The 12,404-nt window shown below is 36.0% G+C and overlaps 1 protein-coding gene across 5 annotated transcripts in view; it reads left to right on the plus strand.

Moving 5' to 3' along the window:
- Positions 1-12,404, plus strand: part of E23 (ABC transporter G family member E23) — a 284,252-nt gene that overhangs the window by 132,957 nt on the left and 138,891 nt on the right. For 2 of the 5 annotated variants that reach the window (XM_033329261.2, XM_033329263.2), the window contains exon 1: positions 400-574. The exons of the other annotated variants lie outside the window; for them this stretch is intronic. The gene's annotated coding sequence lies outside the window, so the exon portion shown is untranslated. Of the gene's footprint in view, positions 1-399; positions 575-12,404 lie in introns of those variants that run through there. 5 annotated transcript variants of the gene reach the window in all.

Raw genomic sequence — 12,404 nt, forward strand, 5'->3', positions numbered from 1 at the left:
TCGATTGTGTCGAATAATTCCTTTCGATCGGTCGCTACTATTCTTCGAGTATAAACGAACGTTCTCTTATGTAAACTTCGAGAATCGATTGTACGATATCTAGCGATAACGCGAGAGCACGAGATAGTCTCGTCTCGTACCACGACAAGAACTAACGAGGATTTTCTTGGGGTTACGCCTGAAATTCGCGGTTCGTTAGAGGTTAAGTTGCGAATTTGCGAAACTACAAAGTGTCTCGATGTTTCTCGCGTTTGAAAGCGACGGGGCCGCGCGGTGCAACGAACAATTACGTAACATGGCAGCGGCGAGCGAGCAGAGTTGGCAACCCTGTTCTCCTTTGAGACGCGCGCACCTCCTGTATTTACATATATTTACATGCTAATATATAGGGTGCATCGGTTAGTGTTACCTCCTCGAGCGATTCGTTTCTTAGCCGCATTTACAGATCGAAAACCGATTCAGAAAAATGTGAGGAGAACCGGGTTCGCGCCGCATGAATGAATCGTGATAGAGTGAGTTTTATCGGGTTTACTGGTGTTTGGTGCTTGCATCGCGTTGACTCTGTATAGAGCAGGTAAGGCGAAAATTTGAAATTCGTTTTCCTTCTTTTTAGTGTAGATTAGACTTCTATGTCAATTTATATTTTCGTCGATACAATTGAAGAAATAGAAATTAGATGGCGATTCGTTATTCCTGCTAAAGATTATAACGATTATTCTATCGTATGTACATATATGCACTCTGTGGATTTTCAACACTCATATTTCGAATGAATATACGAGGATTCACAGTCTAGTTATATGCATTTAAACTGTAATTAATTCAATTTGAAGTTTATATATTAATAAATACTTTGAATCTATTATTTAGACTCTCTTGTATAATTGAAATAATATTAGTGAAATTTTACACGTCGCTATTGTAAATTATTTGTACTAATAGATTTTCTTTAATTGGCAGAAGTATAATAATGAAATAAGTGAATTCTATGTTATGTAAGGTTATAAAATTATACGTAATAAAAATGTCTATAACCTATAACTTCTTACTTGTCGATTCACTAATATTATCATACATATAGTTAATAAATTACAGTCCAAAAGAGTTTTAATGAATTTTAGATTACCTTTTAAATTAAAGAATACTAACTTATATAGTATCCGTTGTATTAAATAATACTATATGTATACCAATGGTACATCGAAAGTACATAATTAGATTAAATTATTATAGATAAAGATATTTTTTGATATTGAAACATATTAACTTTGCAAGAAATATAATCGTTAAGAATTGAAATTATACAAAGCAGAAGGTTATTTTAAATAACGAATTCATTAAAAATATTAAAATTAATATTTACAAAATATACGAGTGATGTGAATAAATGGTAGATATTTGTGGGGATAATTTTCGAGCAGAAGTCAGGTATAGATTTCGTATGAAGAACATTCATAATAACATCAGGTTATGCGAGAAAGGTAAATAAGGGTGGGGAAGTGCCGAATTCTCGCAGTCTTGAATTGGGCGGCGTTCTGTTTACTTCGATCGCAGCTCCGGTGTATTACGTGGTAATTTCTATTTTGTAATATATCTTTGTTATATCTTTATGCTGATTATAAAATATGTCTGTTAATTATACATATACGGTGAGTACAAAAACTATTTACGAAACATCGTATTTATTTATTACGACATTTACAGTATGTATATGATGCTAGTTAATTAAATCCAAGTATATTAAATTTTGTATTATTTAATAGTATGTTCATATAAATACAAAAATTTGATAGAAATTTCCATTCTACGTTACGACACAATTCTCAATTTTAAACGGTATTCGACGCCTGGTTTTTTTTTTAAACGACGCTTAATATTATTCGTATGTAGTTCCGAATAAAAGTAGGCTAAACTAATAATACTTTTATTTGGGAGACCCAGAACTAAAACGATTCTTGTTAAATTCATCGTGTTTTTTAAATGATTCGAATATTTTAAACGAATACGTACTTCCAATAATAAAAGTTACATTCGTCACTTGATGTGGGTAATCGATAGCATAAAAAAAAAGGATCTATATCTTGACGTATTATCTAATGGAAATTAATCAGTTTTATAAAAAATTCTCTTATAAGGTCTATGATTTCACGATTAGATTAATTCTAGCTTTCCTAAGATATAATTATAAATACACGGACATACGCTTTTCTAAGATACAATTATGTAGTCTAATGAATATTCTACATCAAAGAATTGAAATACATTGAACATCGAATTACGAATGTTGTAATATTCTTTTGATCCCCTGGTAAAAGGCTAAACACGAACAAAGATTGTTTTTCTCACAAGTCCTATACGTTATGCAAGAGATGCTATGCTATATTTTTAATCAAGAATGGAAACATAAAAGATATGCAAATCTACAATATATCTTTTAAAACAAAATCTTCGCATCTTTTCGACGATATCGAGGATTGTTTGACGCGGTCCGAAATAAAAACTGCCTTATCGTTAATTTTCAAGCGTCGCTCGTTATTCAGTTGCGCAATCGGTGTATCGTATAATTGAATCAAGCTTAATATAGCCGTAATGAGAATGCATATGCGTTGCAGACAGTATCGCTAACTGATATCGTGTTTCAATTTACATGCGCTCGATAATATTACCCGACGCGATATCGACGCTGTATTTTAATTACCTGCCGGCGTCAGTCCGTAGAACTCTCGTCAATTTTTTATTCTTCGTTCTTTCTTTTCCTTCGTAGTTCTCGTTCCTTGCTTCCTTTCTTCGTTTTTCCATCCTAAAGTGCATATGTCAAATAAATATTTTTATCTACCCTGTGACAACTGGTATAACCGTTATTTAATACGAAATCGTTCGAATTAATAATCCCGAGATAAAAGATCAACGACGAGATACGTCATATTTCTTACCTATAATGGCATACTAGTTTCCCAATCGATGTTGAATGTTTCCTATGTCGCGTGGAAATGTGGTAAAGTTTACCATTCTGAAAGAAAAAGGATAGAACTTTTAGTAGATATCAGGTTCGAAGTGTCTTTTGCGATTCTCTTTCTTATAGTTTAATGATTGATATCTGACTTAAAAAAGTAGATTTATTGTGTCGTGTAGGTTCTTCTATAAAGAGCTGATAAGAGAATTGTAAGAATACTGTTAGTTTTATTTGAAGATTTCTTTTTTTCTAAGATTCTTTTCTATTAGTAAATTAAAATAAAATAAAATATCCCTGTATTATTTAAGAAACATTCCTTTTTTTAAAGTCTGAGTGTTTATATATAATTTTTTTTTAAAGGGAGGATTCATTGATTTTACAAATTCGGCTATTAAAAGGTGATTAATTATACAGTTCTAATATAATATAATAATATAATATAATATATAAAATAATTTTACCGTGCTTTTTATTATACAATTATAGAAAAGGTAGAACTAAAGTTAAAAACTCCTCGACATAGTATTCACTAACATAATAAATTTCCTACTGTGTTGAACAAACTGGGAAAGTATAAGAATACATTAGGAGACATTTAGCGACAGAAATTTTTCGTACCCTAAACACGATGTAGAAAAGCTAAACGAAATATCATCCATTGATGTTTTCTTCTATCTGGGTGCATGTAAAATTCCGAAACTCATTGACGACATTCTAAGACCTCTCAATCTCATTTTCCTTGTAAGTATTGGTGGGCTGTGAATTATTTATGGAATATTTCAATGTACAAAAAAAGTACAATAATATGTAGAGTGCACATACTGCACACACGTAAAAGAAAACATTTCAATTCTCTAAAGAACTCATGTTCTACTTCTTCAATTGTATGCGTAAGAATATAAATTTGCATAATCATTGCCAATTCAATTATAACCATAAGACCCTTGGCGGTCCATACTATTTAAAATAACAATTGTGACGATACTTATACCACACGCAATACTCTACTACCCCTGAAAACCAATTGGGAATGAAATATCCAGGGGCTGAAAACAGCCAGACAACTTTTTAGGTAACCTAATTCTCCGCAGTAAATATAAACGCAATTAAAGTCGAAGACGAGAATCACGCTAAATACACGATCATTGGAACCGTTGGAGAACGTTGTAGACGATAATGGCGGTTTGGCAAGTGGATATGGGAACAACGCGGCAGCGTCTCGTAAACTTTTATTGCGCAAAGAACTTAAAGGATGCAAACCAGCCGACAAATGAAAGACACGCCCACCGTAACAATTTCACTTTTGCGTGTTTTACGGGCAAGCATTTCGAGCCATTAGCGTGTAAACTGGTTCCACTCGCGCCCTTAAACAGTCGACGAAACAATCCCCCGTGAAAAGTTGTCGTAAACTGACCCATTTAGGGTTTCGACGATTTTCCGCTCGTTGATTATATCGAGCGTGCTCGTTTGTTCGCGTGGATGGGAAGAACGTTGACGAACGAGGATTGTTTTCGAGGCTCGTGTAATGAAATTCGAGTGGATTCTTGCAAAGGACTTTCTTTTAGTTGCATTGTCGTCCTTTGCTGTTCGAAACGAAGGGAACTTTTCAATTGGAGTTTCGAGGATCGTTGTTGAGTCGTGTAATTAGATTAGAATAAGAGCTTCTTCGGGGCAGTTTCTTTTAAATTTGATCGTGTCGTTTCAGGTTTAGAATTTAAATTCGAAGCTGGAATTACAGCTTGGAATTGGAGATCGGTTGACTCGAAAATTACAAAGTTAAATTTTTAACGCTGCACATTAGATGCAACGTAGATCAATTCTCGATTCTCTTCATCCAATTACTTCCACGCGTTTCTTCGATATCGAAAAACACCGACAGAGTGCAGCGATTTCCTAAACAAAGAAGCAGAGTACAAATGGCTGGTGCAATTGTGAAGTTCCGTTTCAGTGGTACAGCATCTTTCAATCGATCTGTAAATTTCGTAGCACGATCATTTGCCTAATGGCGAGTTCCCATGGACGGAACTGCGGCGTGTTCGGCTGCAATTCGCCCGCAATGCTTTTCGTTACAGCTGTTGGGAAACCGACAGCAGTGTTTTCGATAGATAGCGAAACATATTCGCGGATCGAGTCCATTAATCCTTTCTCTCTGCCGAATGTTTTCGTTAATAACGGGCTCGAGGCTTTTGACCGGGTTTGTAAAGATTCGTAACCGGCAATGGGCTTGAATTTACGAGAATAATATAACGTACGGTACTTAATCGTGCGTTTCAAAATATCTGTTAGCCGATTGGGGCGGGGGGATGTTGAAATTCAGTTAACTGGAAAGTTTCTTCGAACCGATCTTGTTCAATCTCTTAATTTTGTTCTTACGAATACTTAGATTATTGGCTAATTTGTTGGACATACATCTGGAATGCTGGAATGAAATAAGAATTATGATCTATAGGATTATCAGCTGCTGACGTTATGCGAATCATTTCTATCTTTCGTTGATATTGCTTCATCGAGTTTCACTTGAAAACTCCTGTTAATAAACTAAATCAATACCATGTTTCTTTATAGAGTTACATACCATAAGGATACCGAGCCAACTACCATTTGTTTCAACATGAGTTTCACTATCTTCAAACTTATTACTTTCCATCTTTGAAGGAGCATCGTATCTCTGATAAATAGAAACAGACCCGTTGCTTTTAGTTTCTACCCGCCGGGCATCATCTTCGATCTCCATCTAAAAATCCTAGAATATTCTCCAATGAACAAACCGGTACGCGTTGCTACATGGTCTTATCTGCATATGCGGCACTTTACGCGTCGACACGAATAAGAAAGCAGAACCAAATGAAACATTGCATAATGAATTTTCCGATAGACAAAATATTTAAGAAATAGCCTTTCCTCGCAAGAAACGTTCATCCACCTTCGATAATTACATGTTTTATTCATACTATTTTCTACTATCGTATAATATCAACTATTGTCTTTATTCACGTCGACTGTATACCGTTGCCTGAGATAAGATCAGAGGCAACAATTAGATCAAAGAGCTTGGTCCGCAGAATATTTCATACATTTTCAATAATTCGCAAGTGTCCAAGTACTTACACACGATACATTTACATAAATTCGAAGAAGCGTCGCAAGGTGGATCAATGAAGGGTGCCGGGGTTGAGGACATCTGGCAGGGTTGAGAGCTGCTGGCGGGCCAGGGTGGCAGCAGAGAGCGAAAGAAGAAGGTTAGCTAGGTTGGCGGGGGCCGGATGGAGGGAGGAGAGGGCTGGCCGACGAGGGATGGCGGAAGGTTCAGGTGGAGGGGTCGATGGTGGCGGAGAAAGGTCGGTGAACCCGGGGTCGATATCCGCACGGCGACCGACCAACCTAACATCCACCCCAGACTCCCTGCCTCCGCCAGCTGATCTACCTGATCTCTCCGATTAAATTGCGCGAAGGTATACGCTTTTTCTTTCCGGCAACCGCGCCACGAGCCGCGTCCTTGCACCCGTCTCTAAATCGAGCCACGTGTTCCGGCCACGAACTTTCGCGACCATCACTTTCGATAAAATTGAAAAGCAAAAAGTAGGAGGAATCGAAAGGAAGAAATTCCTCTTTTTGTCTTTCGTCACCTTTCGCTTTTTTCCTATTCTAGTCGTTTGGCAGTTGGCTTACTTAGTATTTCGTGGAAGTTCCTCGGGTTTTTAACATTCCAGTGAGCGACAGAAGGCAGCACTTTTCTTGCCTCTCAGACTTTCTGCTAATCATCTTTCTAGCTTTGCACGGTATTAGAATATTTTTTTCATTTTTCTTGTATTATTCCATTTGGAAGACGGTACTGCGATGGGCACAAATCAGCGCGGTTCCCAAGACTCTTGCGACATTATCGTCGCTGGTTGACAGTAGGAAGGATGGGCAAGATTTAGACGATGCGTTGTCTTTCAGAATATTCAAGGCTTTCTTTGTAGACCTTAGAAACGATTTTTCGTTTGGGAAATGGTGATTGAAAGAGGAAACGATAGATACTTTGGTATTCACTTGTTCTTTGAGAATATTCTAGGATTTTTCGATGGAGGTTGAAGATGAAATTCGGTCGCTAGTTTAGACTCGGTAGAGAGTTTCACGTACTTTGTGAATATTTTAGGATGTTTCAGAGGATCTTGGAGCTGGTATTGGGATGGAGGAATAGTAGTTGAAAGCGAGAAGGATACACGTGACCAGTTGACGTTGACACGATAGAACGTTTTCATGGTTTTTGGATGATTTTCGAGAATTTCGTAAAAATTGTTTTATTTGTGTTTATAGAAATTTTTGTATACAAATGAGATACCGTATTGTAGTAGTTACTGCATTACAGAAAGGTTTTTCTATACCTAACATATTTTTATCCTTGTTATTTATATTGATAATACACTTTTGATACTTAATTCTCAACATGAAATTGTAATTTAGGAAACGCTCTCTTGAATGTTATTTTTAATTTTCATTTCGTTAAAATCCAAAAATATTTAGTTTAGTAAAAAGGTTCTTTCAGTACCTATTTTAAAAAAATATGTTTAAACACACATGACGTGTTTTCATGTAGATTAGTAATTTCAAATTTTTCGTCCACCTTTATTCATCACTTTACCCTCTGCCATTTTATAATCGAAGGGTAATTTAAACTTCCCCTCACGACAAAATCACCATTTTCAAATAACCTTTTCAGGTGAACGTTCTACTTTTACGATTTTTCTCGCGTCGATCTCTTTCATTACCTTTCTAAGGCATCTTTTTTTTTATCACTTTCCCTACGCTTTTCGATCACTTTTTCCTTGTTCTTTTTTTTTTCTAAAGCTTTGACATCGCGCGGAAAACAAACCCATTGGAACTTTTTTCCAGATTTTTATCCCAACGAGGGTCCCTTTTTGTAAAATGCTCTTCTTTTGGTAGCGAAGTCAAGCTCACCTGTTTTAAATGTGTACGTAACCACTTAAACCCCCGGAATACTTCGTGCAATCCGAAGTCTAATTTTCTTTGCGAAATCCTGCTGTTTCACGACCGGTATAAAAGAATTCGCTAGCTCTTCTAATTGGAGTGTTGCAAGATAAATGAGCAAGAGCAACGAAACTTGAAAAAAGAACGCCTCGATACGCTCCTGCTGTTACAAAATCATTCTTTTAGTTCGTACCTCGGATCAATTAACCTCTGAAGCGTCAACATGAGTCTCGAATGATTTTCCGCTTCTTTTCGGCTTTTGTACCTTCTTAGTAAGAAATTCATTTTTGGAAAATTTCCATTCGATTATTTACCATGCCGATTAATGTATTAAATTTTTATCATTGTTATTATGTATTGTGTATTATTATCATTTTTAATTCGTTTTAAGTCAGTGTCTATCACATTGAGTAAATTTGAAAAATATTCATTTGAAATTTATTCTTTTACTACCCTTTTGGTGTAAATTTTGCTTTCAAATATCTTTTAAAATTGTTTCTATGGAAATATTCATTTTGTAATCTTCAATTTTATCTCCGATTTCTTTTCATGTCGATTCAAATAATTTCCATTTGCCATCAATTTTTAATTATAATTAAAGATATTCTAGCAGACAAATACCGTTTATATCAAATATCTACGTTTTATTTAATCATAAATTAATCTCTCAATTTTTTCTCCTAATATAATTTTCGATATTTTATCCCATAGCTGAGTCGCTTAAATTTCCAGAAAATCAATACCTTAAAGATGTACTTTGCACGTAGCCTCCTATCATTTCTGATCTTTTTATTTCATTAGAAATTGCTCTCTAATCGTTATTCTCTCTGAAAATAGCTTGCAGTTACTCTACCACGGAAGTGTTTCTTAAATTTCCGCGAATATCCTGTACGTTTTATATCTACAACGAACGGGGTACATTACAGTTTCTGAAGAATTTAAAAGTCGAATTCTCGTTTCTGTTGATTAACCTTCATCGATTTGTGAATAACCCTGGCGTTGTAGTTCCCTGGATTGGATTAGCGTGCCGGGTCCGCCTTAAGCTCCCGTGTTCATATCATGGGATCCTGTCGATCCTTCGTGATTAAACACATACATCTCGAACACATACATCAACCACCCTGGATTATGGTAAATGCACGTATTATAGACGAAGGGCGCCTTGAATCTATCTGTTTCTTGCTAAATCGTTTCTGCTTTCGACGTTATCAACGTTATCTTTACTTTGTTGAGATACAAGATTTCCCGATTTTGATACTTGCCTCTCATTTGATCTCAATTTATGTGTTTCATTTAAACATGGGGTGTTCGACGCTTGGAAAGTTTATTTTGCAATTCTTTTGTATAAAGAGATAGAATTGTGTGATTTATATAGAATAATATATAAAATAGCCAAAGTATAATACTCGTTGTGTCACATTATGGACAGCTGTGTTATCCATTAAATATCACAAATATGATGAACACTTTACTGTAGATCGCCGCTTCTTAGGCTTTTCCCATACGCGACCCCATTTTCCTCGGAAGAATTTTACGCAACCTTAGTCGTATACATAAAATAAATACTCAAATAAAACGTGAATGGATAACAATAAATCAAACAATTTTAATTTTAAACAGCTGTTTGTTATATTTATAACTGTCTGTCGTTTATTACCACTTACAAGGACAAAACTAAATTTACATATTAATGAGGTAAATGTGCTTGTTTATTTTTGCACGAAGAATTTTATTCTGGCTGGATATCTGATGCAATGGAGCATCTTTATTTTAGTATAGATACGCAGCAGAAGATGTCAGAAGTGTGTTTAAGACAATTTTAGAAGTGATTAGGTATTCTGTTCCAATTTCAAGCAAAAATTCATTTAAGTGACTTTTTGCAAAGCTGGATTTTTATATCTACGTCGATTAATAACTTGATGAATTCTTCTTGATTCTTTAATGACAGATGATTGGCATTTTAATTTCAACGGTGTGTGGCAGTTACAAAAATTTACACTATCCCATAATTTGAAAATCTCTAGATATTTCATATACTTTTGCATAATACACTCATTCCGAATATTTATACGCTTTTAAATTTCCCATAAAAGCGTAAAAATCCGCAGTATATCTGACACAAATTGCAACTATTTTATCCTAATTTAAAGAAAAAAAGAATAAAAGAAGAAGACACTATAAAACTAAACAAAGACTAGAGTCGACCAAAGCCTCAACACACTTTGATTAAAATGATAGTTCTTCGACACTGAAGAGAGTCGAAGGGTCAACAGTTGGACCTGTCGGTCCCGTAGCCGCATTACGTCTCATTATCGGTAATTGTAAGAATAAATCTTTGCCGACGATCTTCCGTCGGTGTCCGGTCAGTCTGGCCCCGGGGTGCGCATAATTTCCTCCATGGAGCGCATTTAAACGCTTCCTCCCCTGCTGTCTCAGCTTCCAATTCAGTCCGGAACGTCGCTAAAAATACCGATACACCGAGTGAGGAACCCTCCCGCTAAACTCGCGACCATTTTAATTTCAAAGGGAACACCGATCCATCTCCATTTATCGAACCTGATTCTCTTCTCAATCGATCGATACTGTGTAAGCAAGCTGTAACAGGCTGGTTGCGTTTAATCGAATTAATTGGTAAATGAGAGTTTGAGATTAAGTTTAAGTGGAATTTAAGTTGCAGATGTAATCTTGAAATAATTATAGTTTTAAATATACATAGCGTTCATAGTGTTGGAAATAAGTGATGGATTGATAGGTTCGATATTAAGTTTCAGATTCGATTTACATTTAATGAAATAGATCTCGTGGTTATGTTTTAGTGCTTTAGAATGTAAATTTGTATTAGCTTTTGTTATGAGTATTTATTGAGAATAGGGTTGCTTCAATATGTTTAACGCGGAATTTGAGATTATTTGACGAGAGTGACTTTTAACATATTAGCTTCGAGTGAATTGACGTTGACAATTTTTAAATACTCTGATCTTCCAGATAATTCCTATCTAAAGAAAACACTTCTGGAATGTGGCACATTAGTTACTCTAAATCCGATTCTAATATTATAGTATCGTACGTACTTAGTATATCGTACTCGAGAATTTTCCAAAAAGTATCTTACAGACCTGTTAAATAATTAAATAGAAATAACAGTAATCAGTAAATAAATGTTTCAGAATTCTTCTTACAATCGTTGCAAGGATATCTAGAACATCGCGAAGATGTGAAATAAGTAGAAAAAAACCAATTATACTATGGACGGTTATCTTTCGAAATTTCAATCGTCGCGTATGTACATCATACATGTACTACACTATGTTCATGTATTATGTTTTGCATTGAATACTTCCATAAAATCTTTCTCAACGTAGCGGCCCGATACGAACAATCAACCATTTCAAACCTCCTGAACTCACACTATCGTCTCGACGATTACAATGCTCCCGTTGTGCCGGTTATTCTAACCAGCTGATCTACGCAAACACTGACCAATTCCGTTATTAGTCTCTGATAGGGCAAGACACATTGCCCGCGTGGCTGCTTATCACTCGTGAACGTATTATGCCAGTACATGTCCACGAAGTTATGGCGCAAGAAGTGTATACGCGTGTATGTATGTGTGTACGCGTAGTAAGAGTCATATGCAGTAATATAGTATAGAACACAGATACGTAAAGACACGTAGAACGGGGTCTCTGAACCCCGCAGATACAATCTCTCTCTGCGCACGCTATCTATCTATCTGCTTGGCTGGCGAGAGAGCCGGCCTCACATACCTCCCGTCCTACGTAACGTAAAAATGCGTCCCGACACGCGTACAGAAAATATACACGGAGTGGCCTCTATTCACCGGCTCCTAGATACGCTGATACGCGGCTGCTGGCTCGTGCCTACCGGTATCTCGATCTTTTTCCTTCTATTCGGCCTCTCGGTCTCTTTCATTCGCACAGGGCAGATGCGAAGAATCACAAGTATATGTATATGTGCAGCGGAGGGTTTGGTCCATGATATTGATCATGCGGAGAATCGAAATTTATTTGTCAGTGTTTGAAGAGGTTTGTGAGTTGGGTTAGGTTTGCTTATTAGTTATTGGTGGATTGAGGATGGGTTTATAGAAGTTTGTATCTCCGGTCAGAAAAATTTTGTACGTAGGAGTTTGAAGAAGTATGTGAGTCGGGTTAGGTTTGATTGCTTTACGATGATAGTGATCACGTAGAGAATCAACATTCATTTGTGAATGTTTGAAGAGGTTTGTGAGTTGGGTTAGGTTTGCTTATTAGTTATTGGCCGATTGAGGATGGGTTTATAGAAATTTGTATCTTCGTTCAGAAAAGTTTTGTTCGTAGGAGTTTGAAGAAGTATGTGAGTCGGGTTAGGTTTGATTGGCTTACGATGATAGTGACCACGTAGAGAATCAACATTTATTTGTGAATATTTGAAGAAATTTATGAGTTGGGTTAGGTTTGATTGGTTTACAATGATAGTGATC

The sequence above is a fragment of the Bombus vancouverensis genome, chromosome 3 (assembly GCF_051014615.1).
Source record: "Bombus vancouverensis nearcticus chromosome 3, iyBomVanc1_principal, whole genome shotgun sequence".
Taxonomy (NCBI): Eukaryota; Metazoa; Arthropoda; class Insecta; order Hymenoptera; family Apidae; genus Bombus; species Bombus vancouverensis.